The 25,761-nt window shown below is 42.5% G+C and overlaps 2 protein-coding genes across 7 annotated transcripts in view; one reads left to right on the forward strand and one right to left on the reverse strand.

Annotated features, from left to right (window-relative positions):
• LOC120533169 (myelin regulatory factor-like protein) overlaps positions 1–2,408 on the reverse strand; it is a 100,103-nt gene extending 97,695 nt beyond the window's left edge. Inside the window, exon 1 of the mRNA XM_039759890.1 lies at positions 2,137–2,408. The gene's annotated coding sequence lies outside the window, so the exon portion shown is untranslated. The remainder of the gene's footprint in view (positions 1–2,136) is intronic.
• Positions 2,409–11,192: 8,784 nt separating this feature from the next.
• The window catches only part of LOC120533201 (RAB3A interacting protein (rabin3)), a 115,706-nt gene continuing 101,137 nt past the window's right edge, over positions 11,193–25,761 (forward strand). For 3 of the 6 annotated variants that reach the window (XR_005634455.1, XM_039759958.1, XM_039759955.1), the window contains exon 1: positions 11,195–11,332. The gene's annotated coding sequence lies outside the window, so the exon portion shown is untranslated. Of the gene's footprint in view, positions 11,333–25,761 lie in introns of all 6 variants that reach the window. The other 3 variants (XR_005634456.1, XM_039759956.1, XR_005634457.1) reach the window with 2 other exon arrangements.

A 25,761-nucleotide genomic window follows, 5' to 3' on the forward strand; every position in this document is an offset into this window, starting at 1 on the left:
GCAAACTATTCCAACAGTACGTCGTAGATGTGTATGTTAAAACAGAGGGCGCACATCTCAACTATCTCAGATTACATCAACAAGATCTGCACGGGGAACAATACAAATTGCTATCAGACGCACTGCAAGCAAATGCTATATAAATAACAATGTACGTGTAGGCAAAATGATCATATTACCGTCCACATTTCCAGGAAGTCCAAGATACATGCAACAAAACTATTGCAGCACGTGGCTTTTTCTAGGGTTAGATCTTTTGATTCATTATCTGTCGTCTTCAGCAAAACACCTATTTACAACTGCGTCTTTCATGAAGTATTTCTTTCTTCTTGATTTCTGAATTCCTTTCTCACCATTTTCCATTCCTATTCTTACACCGCCATATGCTACGGCGGGCGTCGGCTAGTATACAGTAAACTCATATGTTTGTTAGCAAACCACCATGTTTAATACTTAAAGTGGCAAGGTGTTATGTGACATGAGTTAGATGGTCAACAACCCAGCCTAGCAAGAAAAGAGATGCCACTCGTGCCACTTTCAAAAATGGTATTTCAAAAATTAATCAGTAGCACAAAAAACAACCATAAAGTGCAAAGTATAAAATGAACACAAGAAAGCCCCGCAGATTATGACAGCATATTAGGATACTGTGTTGGTCCTGACAAATGAGCAAGTGTCCAGTTTGGAGAGAATTGACAGAGAGATGACAGCATAAATATGAAGAGACAGAAACAAGGTCATAAGATGGGCAAAAGATTTTTACTCTAGGAAATCAATACACCTGAGAACCCAAATATAAAGTGACAAGGAAACAAAGCAACAGGTCTTAACATTAAATTCATCCTGGAAAAGTCTTAGGTTTCCTCTAACACTAGATGGCGTGAAGAAGATCTTGTTTTTTAATCCAATAATAAGATACCGGAAGTTGTGTGTCACCCTATTAAATGATGGCGTTGCAATAACATAACATGTACCCAGCATAAGCTGGTAGTAACCTGAGGCTGTGGCTAACATCAAGATGACCATGGCCATTAGAAAACACTGCTAACACCCATAGACGAAACAGTGTTGTGGTGATGTAAATTGTAATTACAAATAAGAATTAAACAAACAGAACTATTGACAATTGTAGTTTTCCAAATACCCAGAAAGCAATTATGACACCCATCTCGTCTCCATCAACATCTTACAAGTTCTTTTGAAATGGATCAAGTTAATGAATAAAATATGTGATATGTTAACTCATCCAGTATCATGTCCTGTATAAAGGACCGTTGGAGTGTATAAAATGTGGCACACTGGGATATGTGCAGCACTTCACCCATACAGTCTCACGCCTCACCATCATCAACATCTCAGATGTTCATTTGAATATAAACTACAAGAAAGGGTGTATCTCCTCTATCCAGCTAAAGGCCTCCCTGCATCATGAAGTCTCATGACCACCTTAACAATATAGACTCATCACTGAGAATGTTGTAGAGCGCTCTCATGCCCATCAAGTGTACCCACTTCCACGAAACACCTCCGGCACATCATCTGGAGCAGTCAACCCAAGATCTGGAGGCTTAAACTGAGCTATTCCACGATGTCATATTCACAAGTGTCATTTGCCAGAACAACGGCTCAAGGGTAGGAGACAACTTCCACAGTGGTCAGCTGAGCCACCACATGAAGAGGCATCACAATAGGCACTGCTGACCTCAGTTGAACAGAACAGACCCACTTCCATTAAAGGGTTAATGTGGCACTTATTTCAGTTTCAGTAAATTGTCATTTACAATAAAAAATTTGACAAAAGTGCTCCAAGAACAGAGGCGGGTAGCAGCATACTAATACATTTTATTCTGTTTTCACGTCATATAGGGTCTTTTACTCTGATAATGAAATAAAAAGCACTGCTCACCGGCCAGTGAAGGAGAAGCAGGTTTCAAGACCGGCAACGTCTTTAGGACACAAGGCAAATGTCACTTAGTAATGAAGGCTTTTGGCTCAAAGGCTACCAGGTTAAATCCCACTGCTGGCTCCCATTTACACAGATGTTCATGTAAGGTAACAACCGTGAAAGGTGTGATACAAACCAGCAGTGTGACTCCAAGTGAAAATTGAACCCACCAGTGTCACCCAGCCACATACCTCTTCCCAAGCTGCTTTTCTGTGCCACAGTCTCCGGCAGCGTCTTATTTCCAGTCTGTGGAGTCTTCTAGGTGTCATCCATGGTGAGAGGCTCCGGCCTTCTCGTTTTGGTGTCCCCTCCTCCCCCGTCGTCAGATCATTTCTGGAACTCCAGGGGTTCACAAGCCTCTTTTATTTCCTATTTCTCTCTTCTTTCAGTATGAAGAAGACAACAACAAAAAAAAAAGAGAAATGCCAAAGCCAAGCCTAGTTTACTTTTCTGGAGACCTTTGTCCCCTGAACGCGCTTCCTCTTCTGCAACACAACAGGCACCCACGCAAGCGTGCAGGGAGGTGTGAATCCAGCTTTATTGTCCTTAGTCCTTGGGCGCAGGGTCATGGAGCGAGCAAGGAGTTGCGTAATGGGAAGGCACAGGCGCCTGTCATGCTGCGGGCACAGAAGCCACCTTCATAAGTGGGAGGATTTAGAGGAAAGCAGCTCACCTGAAGCAGAATCCGTCCATCCCTCTGTGTCCTTCTCTTGTTGTCAGGGGCAGACTTAGAACACCCTGCTGTAACATGGTTCTCAGTCAATTCAAATGATTCACTACAATTCCAGCAGAAGGCATTCCACTCTTACTGCAGGGTCCCTTTGATTCAGGGTGGGCAGCAGGCCTGTGTTGGAGAGTAGGCCCACCTGCCCAGTGGAGAAAGTGTATTCTTGCTGTTCACACAGGTAGCTAATCTTACTTTTAATACATTCAGAGGATACAGAGATCCACAGTTTCAGCACCGCAGTGAGTTGCAGTGACCTTCACAGCCCTACAAATGGCACCCTGCCCACAGAGTCCTCCTCCTCCTCTCATGTGAAGTTACTCAGGACCCAGATTCCTTGAAAGGAGAAGCAGTCATAAATGCCATTTAGTCAAAATTCAAAGGTTAGGCTCTCAACTCTACCAGGTTCCAACCTGTGCTCCTCTGTGAGATGAACAGTCTCCAGAATTCATCTGCTTTATGTGTCCTAGTTGAAGAAAGACAGCTAGACTCCATTTATTCATTTTGCAGCTTAAACCCCATGTCTTAATAATCCACTAGGATACCAAAACCCTTTTAATAAAAACTCATCCATCTATTGTTGACCCATTCTATATTATTAAACATCAAGATGGGCTTACCCTATCACAGCAGCATGATGTAACCAACAGGAACCAAACCTTGGATTATTAAATTACATATTGATATTTTTAAGATCTTTTCTGTAAAAGCAAGAACAATTACTACACAGTGAGGGATGTGGAGTGGCACAGCAGTTATAGCCTAACAATTCTAGAGGTCCTGACTGCCTACATGGACTTTACTTTGCATAGTGCAGCTGAACTGGCATGTGAAGGCAATGGAGATCTGGTAGTTGTGTGTCTAGACCTTGCCAGCGCTTACAAGTCAATCCTGCAAAGGCCGGTGGAAACCGCATTGAATTGGCAGCACGTCCCAGGCAGATATGGGGACCTCATTTTCAACTATTACAACTGCTTCAGTCTGAGAAATCACCTCCGGAGCCTCAACTAGTGCACGGCATTGGTTAGAGAAGGGAATTATTATTGGTAGCACCCTGTCAGTGACCCTGTTTGCTTTGGCCATGACCATGCTGATGAAGTCAGCAGAGTTGGAGTGAAAAGGCCCCACATCCAAGTCAGGAGGGGATGACTTGACAGGAACAGTGACATCTGTACCAAACTGCAGATGGATCCTGCAAGGCCTGGAGCAACTCATCCTAGTTGTGATGAAGGGGGAAAGTGACAGACAAGTTTTGCTTCTCTTTATGAGGTGATCAAAATGTATATGTCACAAAGAGGCCAGTCAAGAACCTGGGTAAGCTCTTTGACTACAACCTGAGGAATGAAGCAGCAATTGGGGCAACCAGTAGTGAGTTTGCCAACATGGCTCACTGCATTGGACAAGTCAGGGATATTCAAGGCCTGGATTTATCTCCATAGTACTCTATCACGACTTATTTGGCCCCTGTTCATCTATGATGTTTCACTGTCTACTTTTGAGGGCTTTGGAGGAAGGTATCTAACCTGGAGGAAGCTGGTCCTACCATAAAGCCTTAGCAGTATCATCTTATACAGACGCAGGAGCAAACTGCCACTCATTTTCAGCAGTCTGACAGAGGAGTTCATGGTTACCTATCCAAGATATACTGTATGCTGCCATACCAACACTCTAATGACTTCAGAGTTGCTTTAGTGGTCAATGAAGTGAGAACTGGTAGGAAGTGGAGGATGAAGCATGGCAGCAGCACAGGGTGTTAGCGGGAGCAGTTATGGCAGGACAAGCAAGGCTTGGTAGCATCTCAAGATCTGGCTTTGAGAAGGCTCAGTGGAAAGTCCTGGTGGAGGTTCTAGCAAAGATGGAGTAGACCCGCACCAGCAGGATATTAGTAATGAAGCAACAAGGGGTGTGGAACTGATGGTAGCGGGCTATGGTCATAAATATCTCACGGTCAGCAGCAATGCAGAGAATTCACTCGAGCTCCATATGCGCAAAGCATACAATTATACAACTCGACTCAAACTCTCCAAAATGTTTCCAGGGCATGATCCAACCTGCGAACGTTGCAACCAAGTCCCAGCCTCAACAGGTCACATGTTCTGGGCCTGCACCAAATTAACATTATTCTGGACTAAAATTTTAATTACCTTTCAAAGGCCTTGGACTCACAATCCCTCCTAACCCATTAACAGCTGTGTTTGGGGTTCTTCCAGAGGGGCTTAAAGTGGAGAAAGACAAACAAATTGTGATTGCATTCACTACACTGTTGGCACGCAGACTTATTCTGATAAACTGGAAGAACCCAAACTCTCCTCTTTTAAGTCAGTGGGAAACCGATGTGGTATATTATTTGAAACTGGAAAAAAATCAAATACTCAGTTAGAGGATCTGTGCAGACCTTTTTCAAAACAAGGCAGGATCTAATCAGTAATATTTTAAAATAAGTTCATAAAGCACAAAGAATTTTTTTTTTTTTTAAATTAGGTATGTTTACAAGCCTTAAATTTAACGTTATTTGGCTTGCTCTCTCTCTCAGGGGTGGGGATCGATCTGTTCTTAACTCAATTTTTCTTTTTGTAAAATCTTGATTGCTTTGTATGGATTGTAATAAAATTAATAAAAATAAAAAAAAATAATAATAAATATCTCACGGTCAGAGCTGCAAAGGATTAAGTTCTTTAATCAGTCAGTCTATGACGTCCTCCTTTGCCCATTGAATCTCTACTGCTGGGGCCTGTACAGAAACATCTCCATGTGCACTGTTCCAGCAATGAGGGTTCCTGAAGCCATATATTGAGTCATTTCTTAAAAACCTTGTGGAGAAGGGTGCTATGATCGGGTGGCTGAGGATTATAGCAGTTCTCATCAACACATGGTTGCTGATAGAAAACAGCAACAACCAGTGAGGAAGTACATCACCTTTGTGAGGGCTGGAGAGGGGCTGCAGGAGTAACAAAAAGACACCAGGATGACAACTTGCTACAGCACAAGACTGGCAGCTGATGGTTGACCTAAGGAAACAGCTCAGATTCCCAGACACCTTTGCAGAGACCACACTCAGGCCAGACATTGTCCTGGTGACAGAGACAACTAAAAAAGTGGTCCTCCTGAAACTGTTTTCCATAGGAAGACCAGATGGATGAAGCCTTCAAGAGGAAGAGGAGCATATGGACGAATGCTGCAGCAGGGGATGCAGGTCCTGATTTGATTCCATTGAGGTCAGGTGTATGGGCTTTGCAGGGAACTAAAGCTCCTTGGAATCGTGGAACTGCACAGAAGCTGAGCCATCCTGAAAATCATAGACATCACAAATAAAATATCAAGATGGCTGTGGTTCAAGAGGGGGAGGGGGGTGGTGGGGGGATTGGTGGGATCTGTGGACTACACAAGTTTCTTACCTAGTAAAGGCTGGTTGATGTTGAAAGACCCAAAACACCCGATGACCCCAGGCACCATCACTGACAATGTGTCCAAGTCAGAAGTTGTGTTGCACGGTGTGTGCTAAATCAACAAAGGCCCCGTGCCAACCATAAAAACAGAGACACATTTTGTTCAGGTAAGTATTTGAGTTAATTAACTTGTGTAGAACGCATAATAACACAAACACACAGACACACAAATGCTTCATACTATTATATTGGGTAAAATCCCAAGACATCATCAAAAATCGAACTTCTAAAAAGCGTTCTAAAAAGCACACGTTTTTAATAATTTAAAAAAACGCAAGCATGATCAGTATTGTATAAAACCGCTAGCAGGGAATGTGCAGCGTGACGTGAAAAAATTCACATTCTGTTTAAACAATAATCCTTTGTTATACTGACATGATCCATTTTGGAGACGTGGGTGACCTGCGCATGTAATTCAGGAGCCAATCCTGGGGCGGGCCGCAAATTACAAAAACCGTGCGCTTAAAAGTGGGCGTGTGCTAGCGGGCGTGGTTATGGGCGGGATGGAGTTATTAATAGACAGGCATCATTATATTTAATGACACTTCCATTTCATCTGTTAACCAAATGTTACTATGCTCCTGTTGCTCACCGCACTGTCATTTCCATATACAGTATACAAAAAGCATGGGATTGTACACGATTTCATATCCTAAATTTTAAAACGCTTTGAGACGGTGCCAACCGAGAAAGGCGCTGTATAAAATAAAGTTGGGTTTTGGACTAGTGCATATTCCAAGGCCGTGTACTGCTTTGCACCCTGTCTAGGGTGGGATTAAACGTGTTTGAAAATGAAAGTACGTATGTATGTACTATAGCAGTACAGCTATTGTTTTAAGACTTTTCGCCATTTAGTAATTCAATCCAGTGATACTTTATGCAGTTCTTTAGAGCGCCTTCTCTTCCTGAAAGGAGGCAGATTGCGGAAAAACGTCAAGCAAAATGACGTGCGCAACCCGCTTGCCGTTGCTGCTTTTCTATTACTGTACTTTTTTTTTCGGCTCGGCTCGGCTCGGGCATTTCTTTTTTTTTGTCATGCAGTGCCATTGTGTGGTACAATAAAGGAACTGCATCACTGAAACTGGTTCGGAGCCAGCGAAGCTTTTTAGCGTCATGAACAAGCAAGCAATCCATTGATCGTCGAGATAATTTACGACAATGCGGAATGCGACCATGATTTAAATAAGCACAAGGCACATACGCTTCTATTATTTCTGGTTAATTTTCAGGATTTATGGAAAATGACAGCTTCACATAAATCCAGAATGATCAGTAAATAGATATCCGTTATATCTTCTAGATCGGGGTGCCCAATGCGTCAATCGCGATCGACCGGTAGATTGCAAAGGAAGTGCAGGTAGATCGCGTTGCATTCAAAAAACACTTTTTTTAAACTTTAGTCTATCATATATCCTCCCTATGGCATTTGCCACTTGATTGACATACAGGGTGGCCAGTCTGAGATCTCATTTCTTCTAATACACTGGTCACTCGCAGGCACGATCAAACGCGCAAGCTACTGCTAAACCCCGGCTGTGATCTACTGTAGTTAGCCTTCCAATTTATATCGACTAAAGAAGGGATTAAAAAAAAATTGCTTGGGGAGGGTATGGGCTAGATGTGGAATTAGAAGAGGATTTGTCTCTTACAATGTCACAATCGAAGTGCGTTTGTCTGATCTGTCAGTCTATCATTGTTATTCCAAAGAAGGAAAATGTGGAAACGCACTTTTGATCTGTTCATAAAAACTACGAAACTGACGTCCTTCCAAAAAGCGATCTGAGAAAGAGAAAGGAGAGGGAACTAAAATCGCAGTTAATCGGACAACAGTCATGTTTCACTTGGCTGAATTCAAAAGCTCCTTGACTGCATTATTCGGCACTACTTATTTATGCGAGTCAGGCTTTTCCCACATGAAGATTATTAAATCCAAATACTGTAATGACCATAAATGTATTGAATTGTTATTGTGCCATAAATGTTATTCAGTTATGCAAGATACGACAACATATATTTTACGTATAAAGTGTGGGCACCCCTTTTCTAGATGAACGTAATGGGGTTCGACTCCACAGTGAAGTTCTATCCATTATTTCAGTGGAGTCCTAAAGAATCGACAGAAGTTCCAGCTTTGTGATGGTTGTTTAAACACGTAAGTAGTTGAGGTTGGTAGGGAGAAGACCAGGTTTAGAACTTCACATGAAGATACGAATAGTAGTGTGAAACAGACATACAAGGTAAATGTGAAAATTCTAGCCCCAGCTCAAAAATTCAAAGTAAGATAAGTAACACATTAAAAAGTCTTTGTTTTAATGCTAAGAGTATCAAAGTAAAACGAATGAGGTGGATTTGTATGTAGTTGTGCATAATTATGATTTATAAAAATAACAGAGGGCGGCACGGTGGCGCAGTGGTAGCGCTGCTGCCTCGTAGTTAGGGGACCCAGTGTGTGCTTGGTGTGTGGGTGTGTTTGTGTGTGTCCTGCGGTGGGTTGGCACCCTGCCCTGGATTGGTTCCTGCCTTGTGCCCTGTGTTGGCTGGGATTGGCTCCAGCAGACCCCCGTGACCCTGTATTCGGATTTAGCGGGTTAGACAATGGATGGATGGATGGATGGAAAAATAACAGAAGCCTGGTTATATAACAAAGACAAGGATGAGTATATCATAGATGCTTATACATTTTTAAGAAAGATAAACAGAATAGAAGAGGCTGGGTGTGGCCATTTATCAAAAACAGATCTTAGTGAGGACGTCTCAATTAGACTAGAATGAGACTATTGGGAGTGTGCAATACAGATAGTAGTTTCATTGCGTACCTTTTCATTTGGGATTTTATAGTCACGGGGGCCTTCAATTACCTAAATATTAACTGGGCCTGCCTTACAAATACACTGTTTTTTTAAATGGTACTTCATGATTCTTTACTGGGTTATGTGGTTCTGTGGAACCTTTGCTTGACAAAGCACCATCTTATTCTAGGAAGGATTCTTTGTATATGAGGTTGGTTCTTTCTGCTTTGAAAACCACCCTAACAGCCACACTACCTGCACTTCAGAGCAGGTCATCCCCCCTGAAGCTAAACGGACCTGGCCAGTACTTGGATGGGAGACCATTTAGAAAAAGCTTGGGTTGCTGCTGTAAGAGGTGTTGGCGAGGCCAGCAGGGGGCACTTACCCTGTGATCTGAATGTGGATTCCAATGCCCCAGTACAGTGATGGGTACATTATACTGTAAAAATGGTGCCATCCTTCAGATGACACGTAAAACTGAGGACCTGACTCTCTATGGTCATTAAGGATCCCTGGGCATCTTTCAAGAAGAGTTTATCTGGATTGGCTGCTATAACACCTCTGATGTCACTTTCGGTGTCTTTTCACATGAACCCGTCTCTTCTTGCTGGAAGAACTCAAAACTGGAGCCTCCGCATTCTTTGCCAGGTCTTTTGCTAACATACATTTGTAAAGAATTCTCCACAATTATTGTGAGTCTTTCTTTGTTTTCTACAATCTGATTATATGGGGTGACCAGGCTGGTACCCCAAATCTTTGTCACTGTTCTCTCATTCTCTTACACTATCTATCTATTATATAGTGCTTTTCCTATCTATCTATCTATCTATCTATTATATAGATACCACAGACCAGGAGAAGGATGGAGCGGAGGATGCCATCATCTATATGCTACACCGATCCCTCTCCCACTTGGACAGAGGCAGTGGTGCTGTAAGAATTATGTTTCTGGACTTCTCTAGCGCCTTCAACACCTTCCAGCCTCTACTCCTTAGGGACAAGCTGACAGAGATGGGAGTAGACTCATACCTGGTGGCATGGATCGTGGACTATCTTACAGACAGACCTCAGTATGTGCATCTTGGGAACTGTAGGTCTGACATTGTGGCCAGCAACACAGGAACGCCGCAGGAGACTGTACTTTCTCCGGTCCTGTTCAGCCTATATACATCAGACTTCCAATACGACTCAGAGTCCTGCCACGTGCAAAAGTTCAATGACGACACTGCTATCGTGGGCTGCATCAGGAGTGGGCAGGAGGAGGAGTACAGAAAGTTAATCAAAGACTTTGTTAAATGGTGCAACTCAAACCACTTACACCTGAACACCAGTAAAACCAAGGAATTGGTGGTGGATTTTAGGAGGACCAGGCCCCTCATGGACCCCGTGATTATCAGAGGTGACTGTGTGCAGAGGGTACAGACCTATAAATACCTGCGAGTGCAGCTGGATGATAAATTGGACTGGACTGTCAATACTGATGCTCTGTGCAAGAGAGGACAGAGCCGACTATACTTCCTTAGAAGACTGGCGTCCTTCAACATCTGCCATAAGATGCTGCAGATGTTCTCTCAGACGGTTGTGATGAACGCCCTCTTCTACGCGGTGGTGTGCTGGGGAGGCAGCATAAAGAAGAGGGACGCTTCACGCCTGGACAAATTGGTGAAGAAGGCAGGGTCTATTGTAGACACGGAGCTGGACAGTTTGACATCCGTGGCAGAACGATGGGCGCTGAGCAGGCTCCTGTCAATCATGGAGAATCCACAACATCCACTGAACAGGATCATCACCAGACAGAGGAGCAACTTCAGCGACTGACTGCTGTCACCGTCCTGCTCCACTGACAGGCTGAGGAGATCTTTCCTCCCCCACACTATGCGACTCTTCAGTTCCACCTGGACTGGGAAAACGTTAACATTATTCAAAGTTATTGTCTGTTTTTACCTGCATTTTTATTACTCTTTAATTTAATATTGTTCTTGTATCAGTATGCTGCTGCTGGAGTATGTGAATTTCCCCTTGGGATGAATAAAGTATCTATCTATCTATTATATAGTGCTTTTCCTTCCTATCTATCTATCTATCTATCTATCTATCATCACGTACGATGACTCGCGACGCTGCATACCGCAACTCCTCCCACTCCAGCACTCCTGCAGAGAACTGACAGACACGCTCATCTCGTGCCACGCGCACGTTCGCAGTGAGGCGGGAACAATTTGTGTTCGACGCGCTCGTACACGATGCGACTCGTGTCCGCGGTAACGGCACAGGTTCGCGCACGTAGACACACGCACGCAGGCGCGCATCAGAGCGGGGCGGTCCGGCTTACTGACCGCTGTGAGCTCTGTATTTGGTTGCCGTTGCTGAATGATCTGCGTGAGTCAAGAGTTGTGTTTCTTGCTGTTTTCCAAGGCTGAGGCAGCAGGTAAGACGGCTGTCGTTACGTCTGTTGCAGATGCGAGAATGCCGCAGGTTTTGCCTGCATGTGTCCTAACTGATGTGTTGGTCTAGGCTTTTGTGAACGTGTTAAAATAACATGACCCGTTCTGCGAAGGAAGGCACTACTTATGCTTTGTGTGCTTATAATTGAAGGTTCAGCCGTCCTGTTATCCGCAATGACATCCATTGAAAAGACTGCGGGCAAGCCTTTCGGGAGACGTGGCGCGCGGTCCGCGGTAGCAGAGGCCTGACCGGCCGGTTTGTCGGTTGCACCTGAGCGGCCGGAAAGAGCAGTCAGTTTCATCGGCTGCTCGTCAGTCAGTCAGTAAGTAATGGGCCAGACTGTGCATTCGCAGGGTGACAGCTCATCAGATGTCAGGGACGCAGGTATGCCTTCCCAGTGGGCAGTATGGCTCCATTTATCTTGGATTAGAAGTACGTGTACTGTATTACATATTTGGCTGGTGATAATCTGGACGACAATAGGAACTCGGATATCGACTCGAGGATTAACAAAAAGAGCTCATTATAAATCCTTAAGTATGGGAGTTAATCTTGAGGCCATTTGTACAGGCTGGGTTTTGAGAAATAAGAAAACTAATTTTGAGGTTTCTAAAAGCTGTACTCTAGGTGAACAGGAATAATTTGTACAACACTCCACGGAGCATTCAAAATATTGGCCTCACATCCAACAGGCTTTCACCCCCAGGCCTTTCCTTCTAAATTACCCCTAAACCAGACCTCATAATGGTGCTCCTTAACACAGCAGGTTGAGAGAAGTGACCAGGATTGACCTAAAAGGTTCAGTCTGGAAATGCGTTATGACACATAATTTGCAATAAAACCGTAAACTGGAACATTATATTTTTAAATTATTCATTTTAATTAAATAAAGTTTATGCAATTTTAGATTTTAATCCCCTTAAAATAAACAGCACATGTGTACTGGACAAAGAGGTGGTGGTGTGCCACACTCCAAATATAGAAAAATGTCCCTAAAAATGTCACAGTTACAAAGTGTGACCTTTTTGCTTTTTCTTTGTTATCTTTCTTGTTTCAGCATAACATTCTTAAACCTTAAACTTCATCCATTTCATCATGGAGTCTATCCTGGCAGCACTAGGCTCCGGATCCACACACCCACATGGGGCCATTTTGGAATCAACACTTAACCTGACATACATCTGTGGGGATGTGGGTGGCATAGCCGAGGTGCTCAAAGTTATGAATGGAATTAGTACGGTAAATCCCATCTTATTTTTTAAAATGAGTTTTCCACTTAAACATTGGGTTATAGGTGGAAAACTAAAGTCCTCAGATTCTGGCAATCTTGTTGTGCCCCACACTAATCTGCACTCCATGGGTGACAGCAGGGCCTTCAGCTGTATAGCGCCCAGACTCTGGAATGACCTACCGAAATAAATCGGATGAGCTGACTCCATGAATTCTTTTAAAAAACAACTCAAAACTCATCTGTTCAGAATGGCGTTTAGCTCTACTTGACTTTACTAACCTTCTCTCAGTTTACCTCTGTGTCATGATGCTTATGTAACCTGTGTGTGTGTGTGTGTGCTAGACCATCAATTATGTTGTCTGTTAGGCTTTTCTCTGAATTTACTGTCTTACTCTTCTTTATTTATTTATTTGGTTTGTACAATGCTTATATACTGTATACCCAGCCGTTCTTTCTTATATTCTGTAAGTGCCTTGAGCATGGGAAAGGCGCTATATAAATAAAATGTATTATTTTTAATATTATGTGCTTAGGGTAAATTTGCAGTAATACTCTGTGGACCTGTCCAAAGACATGCAGGTTAGGTACATTGGCGATCCTAAATTGTTTCTAGTGTGTGTCCTGCGGTGGGCTGGCGCCCTACCCGGGATTTGTTCCTGCCTTGTGCCCTGTGTTGGCTGGGATTGCCTTCAGCAGACAACCCGTGACCATGTGTTATGATATAGCGGGTTGGACAATGACTGACTCTGTGGACCTTCAAAACTTGAATGATAAGGTATTTTGGAAAAATTATGGGATTGGGGTGCCGTATTTGGCTGAATGGCTGGTTCACATTGAAAGTGTTCTAATGTGGGAAGAAAACTGGAGTAGCAAGAGGAAAACGCATACAAAGAGACAGAGAAACCATGCAGTCTGTGTGATTTAATCCAAGACTGTTGGATCTGTGAGGCAATAGCACTAATCGCTGCCCTCCTTCTCTTTTTCTCTTATGTTTAGACAAAATGTTTTGTTATATTGTAAAACACTTTAGCAAAGCGAGCCTCTAGATGTTAGATATCTAGAGTTGTTATTTAGTTTGGGTTTCACTAAACTATATGTTGACCAGTGAGGAGGTTTAAGTTTTGACAATAATTGACAAGTCAGGGGTGGTGTAGAAGGTTATTTCCAGGCTGAAACTGAACGAAGGTTAAGGACGCAATGTTTCGGCTGTATAGCCTTCATCAGGTGTATTTACAATTTGCGCTGGAGCAGAAAGTGTGATGAAAGGTGTTGGGTAGTCTGCAGGTGCTGAGTGTCACCATAAATCAAGTTATTTTTATTTAGGCTTTCATAAGAGCGATATACCTTTTGGAAGTTTTATTCTGTAAAATGCTCTTATTCATTTTTTAGTACACAAATTAAGGTGTGTGATTGCAGCTAAAGCCGATGGCACATTACACAACTTTGGGGATGTCAAGGTACTGTAGTAGATGTATCTCATCACCTTGAGGATGTCGGATTACATGACTAGGAATTGCAGGGGATGAGAAGTTACACACCATACCGTGACGGCTTTCCAGCAGAGTTTCAGATTTTCAACGTGTCGTAAGCTTTGCTACATGCTGTCGGCTAAAATGGGCTGCCAGACAGAGCAGGTGCCTTGTTGGGTATGGCAAGTTAAACTGTAATCGTGGCCTTTTTTTTTTCTTCTTTTTCCATGCTTTTCATTCTGTGACAAATAGAAGACGTTAGACAGACAAGTCTCCCTTTTGTTTGTGCAGTCCAAAACTTCTGTGTTCCTTATTCCCTGTGGCCTCTTTCTGGCACTGTACGTCTGCTTTGAGTGCTCATTGGTTCTCGGCTCTCGTACACACTGACTCCCCGCACCTCTGAGTTTTGACAAAGTCAGATCTGTTTGATTTACTTGGAGCAAGGCACTGATCGGTCTGACGGAATTACTAGGAATGACAAATTCTGTGATCGCTGGTCATGGGCACACGTCGTAAGTTCCCCTTACTTCTGTGGATAGAAGTCGCTGGAAAAAGCCTCCTTCTCCATCCCTCAACATCTGCAAAGGACAGGGTAAAATACGAAAATAAATGTGCGGCCTGTCACAGTATCTGTTACCAGGGGCCTCCTGTATAAACGGTGCGTACGCACAGAAATGTTGCGTAAGAACTTTTCCACGTTCAAATCGCGATGTATAAAACCTACACTTGGCGTAAAGCCACGCACTTGTCGTATGCAAGTTCTCCGCTCGGTTTTGCAGACTGGCGGCACCCAGCGTCAAAGCACTGCTACTGTTCCTGTGTGGTTACTCTTTATTTTCCTGACGTGGCTTTATAAATACACTGAAACTAACCGCATATTGTTTATTAGTGTAATGCATCTGATTGTACTTAACTTGTAACAATATAATGGTCCAGGGAATAGCCATAGTATTCCAAATACCATAACTGCTTTAGCATTGTTACTCTCACTGCACCTTCTTCTTCTTCTTTCAGCTTGCCCCGTTAGGAGTTGCCACAGCAGATCATCTTTTTCCATATTACTCTCAGTGCACCACTCGGAGTATTTATATCACTGTATCTTCAAACTGTATGTTTTGAAGAATCAGCGCTCTAAGCTTACAGATGGCTTAATGTCTATTACAGAGCTGATTGTGTGGGGATGGGTTACTTGGAGAAAGAAAAGCAAGGACTGCAGGGGCGGCCACACCAATATATATTGAATATAAAACAGAAAGAGAAAATAACAACACAGCTAAAAACGCAGCGGCAAATTTCGACAAAAGTTAAATGCTTGTGTTATGAGCACGAGGCGGCTATGCAGTGTTCGCAAAGCATGTGGCCATCCATCGTGCATAAGATACCATATTGACATTGGACTTTCTCTATTGGACAGAGCCGCCGATGAGTACTGCTGCAATAAATAATTTCATCGAAGGTCGCACACAATCAATAACATGCTTTAACTATCATCATGAAAATAATATCACGTATACATCTCAGTATTTTAGTTATTCAGAGAACTGTAATATCACGAATGTAATGAATTCTGTGTCCAGTTGGAGGAAGAGAGCCGGTTTAAGAAGCAAGTAGTGATTCACAAACATAGAGCACATAGAAGATCAAATACAAAATAAAGCATTTAACGTGCTACTTTAATTGTGATGTGATTTGAGAAACTGGTTAAACGATTTTAAGATTAAGTTTATAATGTTCTACTAAATGACAAAATAAACTACGTGATTGAAGTGGAAATGTCGAGATTGAAGTTGACATTTCGTGCTTTTTCCCCACCGTGTGGCTTTTTTCTCTGTACCCTAATAAACTTTCATGTGACACTCTGACAGTGGGGTTACAACTCGCCTTTTCACGGCAGCTTTGATATGTGACTTCTTTTTTATTTCTGGCACGGTGCGATTTTGTGAACGTGAGCTTTCAAGTTTCTCCAACACGCTATGTCACTCGATCAACTTCCTTTTGTTGATTATACCACGGTTGATTTGAACAAATAGTATGTTTTTCCTTTGCCTCCACTTGGTATTCGCTGAAATTCTTATGTATCCCCTGTGCTTTTCCCATTGTCTTTTCACAGAAGGCTGCGCTTAAGGGCGATTTATATTGATTTGCATATTCAAAGAGGCGTAATTCTGGGAGGATTTGGAGCGTTACATAATGCGTGTGCACGAGCGTTAGTTTTCACGCTGATCGGGATTTATGTAGCGGAAGAACGTGGAAGTTGGAGTACGCACAGATTCCTGCATCTGGATTTTTCTGTGCGTAAGCACATTTCGGCTTTTGTGCTTACGCCATGTTATAGTGCGAGTTCTACGCACGGCGTTATACATGAGGCCCCAGGTCCGAGAATTGTCTGACTAAGGAGTGTGGAGCCAGGGTTGTGAAGTTGGGGTTGGAAAGAATTTTTGGGCTGCAGGAATAGGTAAAGATGTGCTGGCCCTGACTAGAAATTGTGCTAAAATTTCCAGTTTTGCATGTAGTAATTTTATTTTTTTCAGGATACATTTTAATTTGCATTGAAGGTTGATTTCTAGATTTTTTGTAATTTTCAGAATATGACGTATCTATGGTAGTTTTAAACCCGAAACACAAATTCACAGTGGCATTAAGAGTCTTACTAGAGTCAGTAGTTTTTGAACACTTTACACCAGGGGTGTCCACCTCCGGTTCTTGTGAGCCGCAGTAGCTGCAGGTTTTCATTCTAACCTCCTTCTTAATTAGTGAGCCGCTTTTGCTGCTGATTGACTTGTTTTGCCTTATTTTTAATTGACGTGACTCAGACCCCTTAGTTATCTCTTTTTCCTTAATGAGCAGGCAAACAATAATGAGACACAAAACAAGCCGCCACCTGACCATCCATCCATCCATCCATTTTCCAACCCGCTGAATCCGAACACAGGGGTCTGCTGGAGCCAATCCCAGCCAACACAGGGCACAAGGCAGGAACCAATCCCGGGCAGGGTGCCAACCCACCGCAGGACACGCACACACACCTACGCACCAAGCACACACTAGGGCCAATTTAGAATCGCCAATCCACCTAACCTGCATGTCTTTGGACTGTGGGAGTAAACCGGAGCACCCGCAGGAAATCCACGCAGACACGGGGAGAACATGCAACATTCAATCATGAAAAAGTGTGGGATGCAAAAATCTGTAGTATTCAGAATTGTGGAGGCACTCTAACCACTGCACCACCCACAACACAAAGAGACTGAAGTAATAAGTGATTGACTCGCTTGGCTTCATTTGATTTGAAAATGAAACGAGCAGAGTTGGCACGACTTCTTGACGAAACCACAGGCACTCGCAGCTTACCGACAGAAATGTTGCATGGAGAAACACAGTTTCTTTTCTAGCCCTGGAGCTTGTGGTTTAGGTCAACTGGTAAGTCCTCATCTGTGTGAGTCAGTGATTTGTGTGTGTGTGTCTCTTTGTGTTGTGGTGCACCTTCAATAGCACTGACGTTTCCCTGCCTTGGGCCTGATTCTGCTGCATTTGGCTTGAGTACCATATGTGACAGTAAAGAATAACTGGGTTCAGAAAATGGATGTGGTCATTTAATGAGTGTTTTTAGAATGTTAATGCAGAAGAAATAATGAAGCTGTTTGTGAATTTGATTGTTGGATTATAACAAGCAGACAATGATTACCAACGTCCACTTGTGAATCAATTCGTATGTCCGGTGATGTTACCTTCTAATGTGTACTCTCACGTGAAAAAGTACCCCATATAACCCATGGAATGTTTTTCTTTTAAATCTATGGAGATACATCCATCCATCCATTTTCTAACCCGCTGAATCCGAATACAGGATCACGGGGGTCTGCTGGAGCCAATCCCAGCCAACACAGGGCACAAGGCAGGAACCAATCCTGGGCAGGGTGCCAACCCACCGCAGGACACACACAAACACACCAACACACCAGGGCCAATATAGAATCGGCAATCCACCTAACCTGCATGTCTTTGGATTGTGGGAGGAAACCGGAGCGCCCGGAGGAAACCCACGCAGACACGGGGAGAACATGCAAACTCCACGCAGGGAGGACCCAGGAAGCGAACCCAGGTCTCCTTACTGCAAGGCAGCAGTGCTACCACTGCGCCACCGTGCCGCCTCTGGAGATACATTATCAAGAAACTGACTTTGCAATCATTTATTTCGTGAAAAATGAACAGGTATGGTACTTCCATCTGTCTAACATTACACAAAAAGACAAATAGCCCTCAGAGTAATATAGTGTACCAAATGCCAAAAAAAAATAATAAAAATTAGGTCCATTGGCTCTGATAGCAGGCATTGCACCTGTTGGCAGAAACAGTCTCAGGTGGGCATGTCCTATAGCTGTCTACCAATCTGTGACATCAACTGGGAGAATGTTTTTCCCCATTCCTCCGTGTAGAATCCTTTTACCTGTGCGATGTTTGAGGGGTGACTTGCATGTTTCAAATCACCCCACACCATCTTGATGGGTTTCAGATCTGGGCTTTGACTTGGCAATCCAAGAACCTTCCATTTCTTGCTTTTCAGCCATTCAACCTGGTAGATTACTGGTATGTTTAGCTTCACTGCCATGCGGCAATGTACACTTTTTGCTCAGTCTTCTATTAGATGGTCTGACATTATCCTTAAGCACCCTCTGTTACAATGAAGACTTCATAATGGAGCTGCCCCAGGACCTGATAGAGCAGAGGAGCCCCAAACAATAACATTTCCACCATCATTCTTTACAGTTGGTGTCGGTTCTTGTGGTCAAATGCTGTCTGTAGTTTTTTGCCAAAATGTCTTCTGCTACTATGGCCCAATAACATCTTTGCCTCATTTGTCCAGAGCAGTTATTTCCAGCAAGTCTTAGCTCAGGTGTTCTCTTTGTACAGTAAAGTTTTCCTCTTGGCACACCTCCCATGTACATCTAACTTGCGCGGTCTCTTTCTAACGGTAGGCTCATGCTTTTTGAAATCAACAGTGGTAACGGCAACCTGTAGGTCCCATGATGAATTTCTGGGATTCTTGGAGACTTTTGTCAGCATCTTGCATTCTGCTCTCGGGCCAAACATCTTTGGACAAATTGAAAGTCTGAAATCTTCTCCACTTGTAAATTCTTTTCCAGACAGTGCAATGGTTGATTTCTGATTTGTATGAGGATCTTTTTAAAATCCCTTCACAGACTTGTGGAACCTTATTTTCGAAGGCATCAGAGAGCTCTTTTGGTCTTGGCATGGTGATAATACACACTTCAATATCATGAGCAAACCTGAGTAAATGTCTGAGAATTTCATAAGATGGGTTCCTCTGAGATCCTTTCTAATGATGGTCTCTTCATTTGCCCCGATCTGATTTTAGGTATTGGTCTGTCAGTCATTTTCTAATCCGCTTATTCCTGAACAGGGTTGTGGGGCTCTGCTGGAGCTTATCTCAGGTAGCATACGGTGCAAGGCAGGAACAAACCCTGGACAAGGTGCCAGTCCATCGCAAGGCACACACACATCCACTTACACAACCCAAGCACACACAAGACAATTTAGTGTCGCCAATGCACCTAACCTGCATGTCTTTGGACTGTGGGAGAAAACCGGAGCATCCGAAGGAAACACACACAGACACAGGGAGAACATGCAAACTCCATGCAGGGAGTAGCCAGGACACAAACCCTGGTCTCTTTTTGTTAGTGACAAATCTAGGAAATTTATATAAATTATGAACTATAAAATGTAAGTGTAACATGATATTTGCTATATTAAATCACTGTTATCTATAGATACTCTTTAAATGCTGTTCAACTCTTCATTTGTCTGTGAATGTTCAAAAGGGGTGTACTTAATTTTTCACAGGACTGTAGAGAGGCAGCATATCAAAGATCTGGGGTCATCAGTGCTGTAGGACCCAAAGCAAAAGTGATGGCCCCATCCCAGTTGTTTTTCCAGGCCTAGCAGTAACTTTGAAGGCAGAGTGATTGGTAGCTTGGTAACATCATGGGGACATCAGACATATTTGATGTATATTTTAGTATAGCAGTCCACCAAAATACAAGGATTTGAGTTACAAGTTTTAACAATTACAAGGGATTGCATTTAATACCCTTTATTAAGTTGCACGGTGTCTTGCCTGAAGCAGGGGCTTGAGCTGCCACGAAGGCTTGCATATGGAAATCTTTTTAGTTTGCCAATAAAAGGGGTCATATTGCTCCACTTCTCATTACACTTATGAGCAAATAAGGTCTCATTTATACTTCACGCTCAAAACGCGTATGCATCATGGCTGCCACGTGTCCCCAGCGTTCATTTGACGCGTCCTCTGAGCAGGTCCTCAGAAATTAACGCGACGTGTGTGTGAGTTGCAGTACCAGCCAAAAGTCAGGGAGCGCAGTGTAATCAAGTTGGAACGTGATGTCAGAGTCTCTGTTTCCTATCTACATGTTACAGAAAGACGCTCTGCAGATCCAACAAGCTCGATGTGCATGGTTCGATTTTTTTTTTTTTTTGATGAATTTTTCGATGTGGTGAAGCAAAATGCCGACATACAAATGCATTTCTGGTGTTTTTATATTCAAGTGTCGCATATTCCCTAACACAATGACACGATACATTTTAAAAGTCTCACATACCGTAGATCCCGTTATATAAGCCGAGAATTTCGTCCTAGATTTTTGGCTTGGAGTTTGGGGGTCGGTTTATACAACGAGTATCGTTTCAGATTCAAGATTTCCAGCGCAATGCCGGTTTTGCCGATGAATACGGAAGTAAATAATGACGAAACCACAGAGCCATCTTTCAGATGAAGAAGTAACTTTGCATGCCGGTACTTTAAATTAAATAAATAATTTATTTAAAAAAGTGTTCTAGTTGTTGATTTTATTAATAAAATTTATAATAAATTATCGGGAAGTTTAAAATGAAATTTTTTGTTTTGATTTACGATCAACATCTTGCGTTTTAAACGGATGCGGTCACGTGTATCCGCTTGCGCGATTGTAAACAAACAACTGAGAGCGTTAGTAGCGTCAGTCGGAGCCCAGATACATGTGTTTGTGGATGTAATTTCCGTCATTGCAGTGATTTACCTATATATATATATATATAATTCATTAAGACCATGCAAGCAAGACACATAATTGCTAAGGAAGGAAGAGAAGGTAAAAGAAAGCGATCGCAATCGAAACGAAGATGGACATTGTGTGGAAATATCTCCTCCCTTCCTGCAGCCCAAAGATGTCAAATTAAATGGTGAGTACAGTATGAAATTGTTTCTAGAATAGAATGCCTTTTATTGTCACTATACGCATCTACAATGAAATTAAAAGCAGCTCTTTCAGTGCAGAAAAAAGTTCTGTATAGGGCTTGTATGGTTGTTTTTAGCTTTAACATAACGCCGGATCTGCGGCCCCGCTTCTGCTTTCTTTCCCTACTCCGTCTGTGTCGTCTCCTAGACCTGACAACAATCCACGGAGAGCCCGCTGGTCTCGTTATGTTGTCTGGGATGTTGTGCATGTGATGAAAAACACTCGAAACAGATGTCTGGCTCTGGACACCGATGTCTATAAGGTTCTGAATGGTGTAGCGGATGTTCGCCGAACCGATCGTGCACAAACAAGGACAAAAAAAAAAGTACAAAAACAACAAAAAAGTGCACTGAAAAGGAGAGCCCTGAGCCGCTGCGACCATGCGTGCCGCCATGCTCCTAGCTTAATCGAAGTAGGCTAGGCACTTTTATAACTTTTTAGTTAGTACATTAGAAAAATTATTGGTGTTTTGGTAAATTATGCACATTATATTATATATCAAAAATGCCGTCAGTCTCAAATTCTCGCCGATAAACATTATAAATATACCCGAAGAGACACTTTTAAGGAAATTTAGAAAATTTTGCTTGGAGAATGGGGTCGGCTTAAATACCGGTCATCAGCAAATACATGTAATTTAGTAGGTAGAGAAGGGGTTCGGCTAATATACTGGGTCGGCCTGTATTCCGGGATCTACGGTACCATTTTCTGTCCTGTTTTTTTTTGTTCTGCGCACTTAAACATCAGCATCAGAATTTACAGCGCTCTATAGGGTGGTCCAGATCTAATTATGCAATTTACATTATGCTATGCTATATACATAGAAAATCACCCGAAAAATTCTGGACCATCAAGTAGTGTGCGAACTGACGACATGAAGAATCGTCTTTGTGCCGAACTGGAATCGGCCCCGCATAAATCAAAGTCATCCAGATTATCTGGATCTGCATAATTAGATCTGGACCACCCTGTATTTGAGCCTCAGAGAAATAAAGTAAGTTATGTATTTTGTCATTATTAGTATGCTGCTGCTGGAGTATGCAAATTTCCCCTTGGGGATTAATAAAGTACCTAACTAACCTAACCTAACCTAACCACCTACTTACCTACACTTTAATCTTGTACTTTACTTCATCATTAAAATGTCATCTTAAAACTGACCCAGTTGTTAATCAGTACGTTCTTCCGGGGCTTCCTCCTGACCTGACAGCAGTAATCGCCACACAGAACACATTCAATTTATAATATTCCAGCTCCCTGCACATTTGGAATCCTTAGATTTATACTTGATATCACTTTCATGATGAAACACATTAAAATATGTATGTTACATTATACAGATAAGTCGTTAACTTTGTTTAAATAATGAACACTGTTAATAATTACACATGTGGGAGCAGCATGGTGGCAAAGTGGTAGCGCTGCTATCTCGCAGGGAGTCACGTCTCTGATGTTCCCTGCCTGGAGTTTGCATGTTTTCCTGCTGGGTTTCCACAGTGTGCTCCAGTTTCCTTCCAAAGATATGAAAGTTTGGGGATTTGGTGACGCTAAAATGATTCTAGTGTATGTGAGTGCTTGTATTCACCTTACGATGAGCTGATGCTCCACCTAGGGATTGTTTCTGTCTCACGCCTGATGCCTGCTGGAATGGGTGCATCCCTAGATTGCTGGATTTAATCATTAAACATCCTGTTCAGAGATATTGTGGCAAGGTGTCCTCGGAATTTAATGGATGTTTCAGGCAATTCACAACACACACAAAGCTGAACATTTTCTCATCGTGCTGATATCTCACACTGCCACCTTCCAGATTTACTGTACGTAAAGAACATGCGCAAGTATTAACGGTGCGTTTATGTAGCAATCGTGTCGCATGAAGTATAAACCTGGCCTAAGAGTGGCATTTTTGCAAGGCGGCATTCCGTTTTTGGTGCAAAACAGCACCATTCTCGTTGTTCATGAGTGTGGAGTACATTATACATTTCTCACTTGGGCGCAGTTGTGTCACAGTACTATTCTTGTCAGGGATATGCACCAGTGTCTGGACACTCCTGTTGAAGTTGCAGAGAAAGGCAGAAGATGAGGATGATTCAGAAATGGAGTTTGAACAACTTACTCACCTCTTCATCTTTTCCTTTTCCATCACCATCTTACCCACCCCTGCAAATGCTAAGGAGCCCACAACAATGATGTTGCTCCCATCTTTGTTTTAAATTTGATCAGTGAGTGGGATATTGATGCTGTTTTTTTTCTTTGTTGTCTTTACTGCAGTTTTAATTTTTTTGCCATTGAAATTACTGTCAATTGGTTTCCAGTTGCAAGGGTTTTCCTTACGAGTGGTTTTCAGGAATTCATGATGCTCAAAAAAGGGGGAAAACTGTACTTAGCATTACTGCAGATAATAGAAATTGCTGAGTGCTGCCAGGTTTTCTTTGGTACTGTGTATCATATCCCTTTTTCGTCTTCTCAGATATTCTTCCCACGTGCATTGTTGTGATCAATCAAAGTTTAAAAGTCACCTTAAGAATTAGTCTGTGATTCCATTGCACTCTATTATTGAGTGTCAGACAAAAAAGATCAGTCCATACACCTAAATCGAGGGTCACAACATGACAACTAGAGCTTGAGTGCTTTGACCGCAGTCTTTTTGTCTGCATTGCAACAAGCTTTTGTGCTGCTCTTGAAAAAGCTGAATGCGCATCATAGGCTGAACATGTGGCTCACTTCAGTAATACAGCAAAGATGTGGAGTTTGCTTTAGCTTTCTTTCTTTCTGCAGGAACAGTCTTCAGGCAGCGGGGCTTTATTTAACTAAAGGAGCCTTCTGTACGTGGTGAGTGATGTCCGGACACCTTTTAAGAAGTTATTAACCAACTGATTACACATGCCAGTAAACGTCATCAGTGTTCTTCATTTGATGTGCTCATTCAGGTTTCTCATAAGACACCTTAATTCACATGTTGGTCAGAAAGTTCCACTTTTCTTTCACACCACGCAGCTCATTACCACATAGGTGTTGTGACCAGTAGGGGGCTGAACAGCAAAACACAAACTCACAGACACAGTCCCAGGTTCGAACACTGGCTTTTATTTTACAAAGTACCTTTAACAGGCTTCTTCATTCACAGCATAGCAAACCTTTTCTCTTCTTTCTCCTCGACTCTTCCCAGGTGAGTGTTGTCCTACTCTTCTCCTGACTCTGCCTGCCTGATGAAGATGAGGCAGCTTCTTCTATGCGGGGCCCTGGAGTTCCTCCAGTGCCACAAAACTGCAAGCACTTTCAGATCAAGCAAAAGCCCGCCCCAAGGTAGCGACATCACCCATCACAGGTGCCCCTGGTGGCCTCAAAATACCCCAACTGGGATGAACATTTGGACTACAACTCCCAGCATGCCCTACAGGTGTATCAGTGAGAGCTCTGCCAGGGGTGTGATTCCACCCAGTGTAAATGGGAAATATGTAACTCTGGGAAGCAGACATCCTCTCTCTTTCTGCTATGGCCTCCCGCCAGGGAAAGATTAGCCATATCCAACCCGGCCAGAATGCCCGTCCATCCAGTTTCTCTCATTATGGCTTACCAGCCAGACAAGGAATCGCCCACCGTTCAAGTTGGGATTCCAGTCCATTCATTGTGGTATTCATAATGTGTAGTCTATTTGTTTTTTTTTTTTTGTTATTACTTTTTTGTCCACATGTGATATTTATGATTATTCTTAACTCCCTAACCCACAGGTCTGCTTTATTGTGAATTTCCCCTTGGGATTAATAAAGTAAGTGTGTGTGTGTCTGTCTGTCTGTCTATCTATCTATCTATCTATCTAATGAATGAAACATTGATGTTACATTGACATTTTCACAAGTCTTCAAAAATGTAGTGTTTGTTTTCAACTTTCTTGTATACACAGTATAGGGAAAGTATTGTAATCATCCAAAAATTTGACCTTGAGATTTTGATGAATCTCGACATTTTAGACCTCCCTGAGTCCGAAAATTATGGAATTATGTCTGTGTGTGTGTAAACACGAGAACTTTAGTACGCTTTCACTTAGGTCAAGCAAATTTTGCATACAAGTATTAGGTACAAAACGTAGACGTCTATTAACTTTTGAGCTATTTCCGCTAACCAGAAGCTATACTTTTTATTCATGCAGCTGCAGAATTTGATTTATTCAACTTTACTTTTATAATAATTGTTTAATGTATTATTAATTTGATTTGATTTGTTATTGATGGTTCTTAATGTACATGATATAATATATGAACATGAGGTTTACTCCTCAAATATCCATCCTCATATCTGAGTATACGAGAAAGTCTAGGTGGGACCACTCCAGGTTTGTTTTTTTTTTTCCTTAACTGTTCTAGAATTTTCCTAAGCATTTGGATGAATGTGGTTTGGA

The sequence above is a fragment of the Polypterus senegalus genome, chromosome 8 (genome assembly GCF_016835505.1).
Source record: "Polypterus senegalus isolate Bchr_013 chromosome 8, ASM1683550v1, whole genome shotgun sequence".
Taxonomy (NCBI): Eukaryota; Metazoa; Chordata; class Cladistia; order Polypteriformes; family Polypteridae; genus Polypterus; species Polypterus senegalus.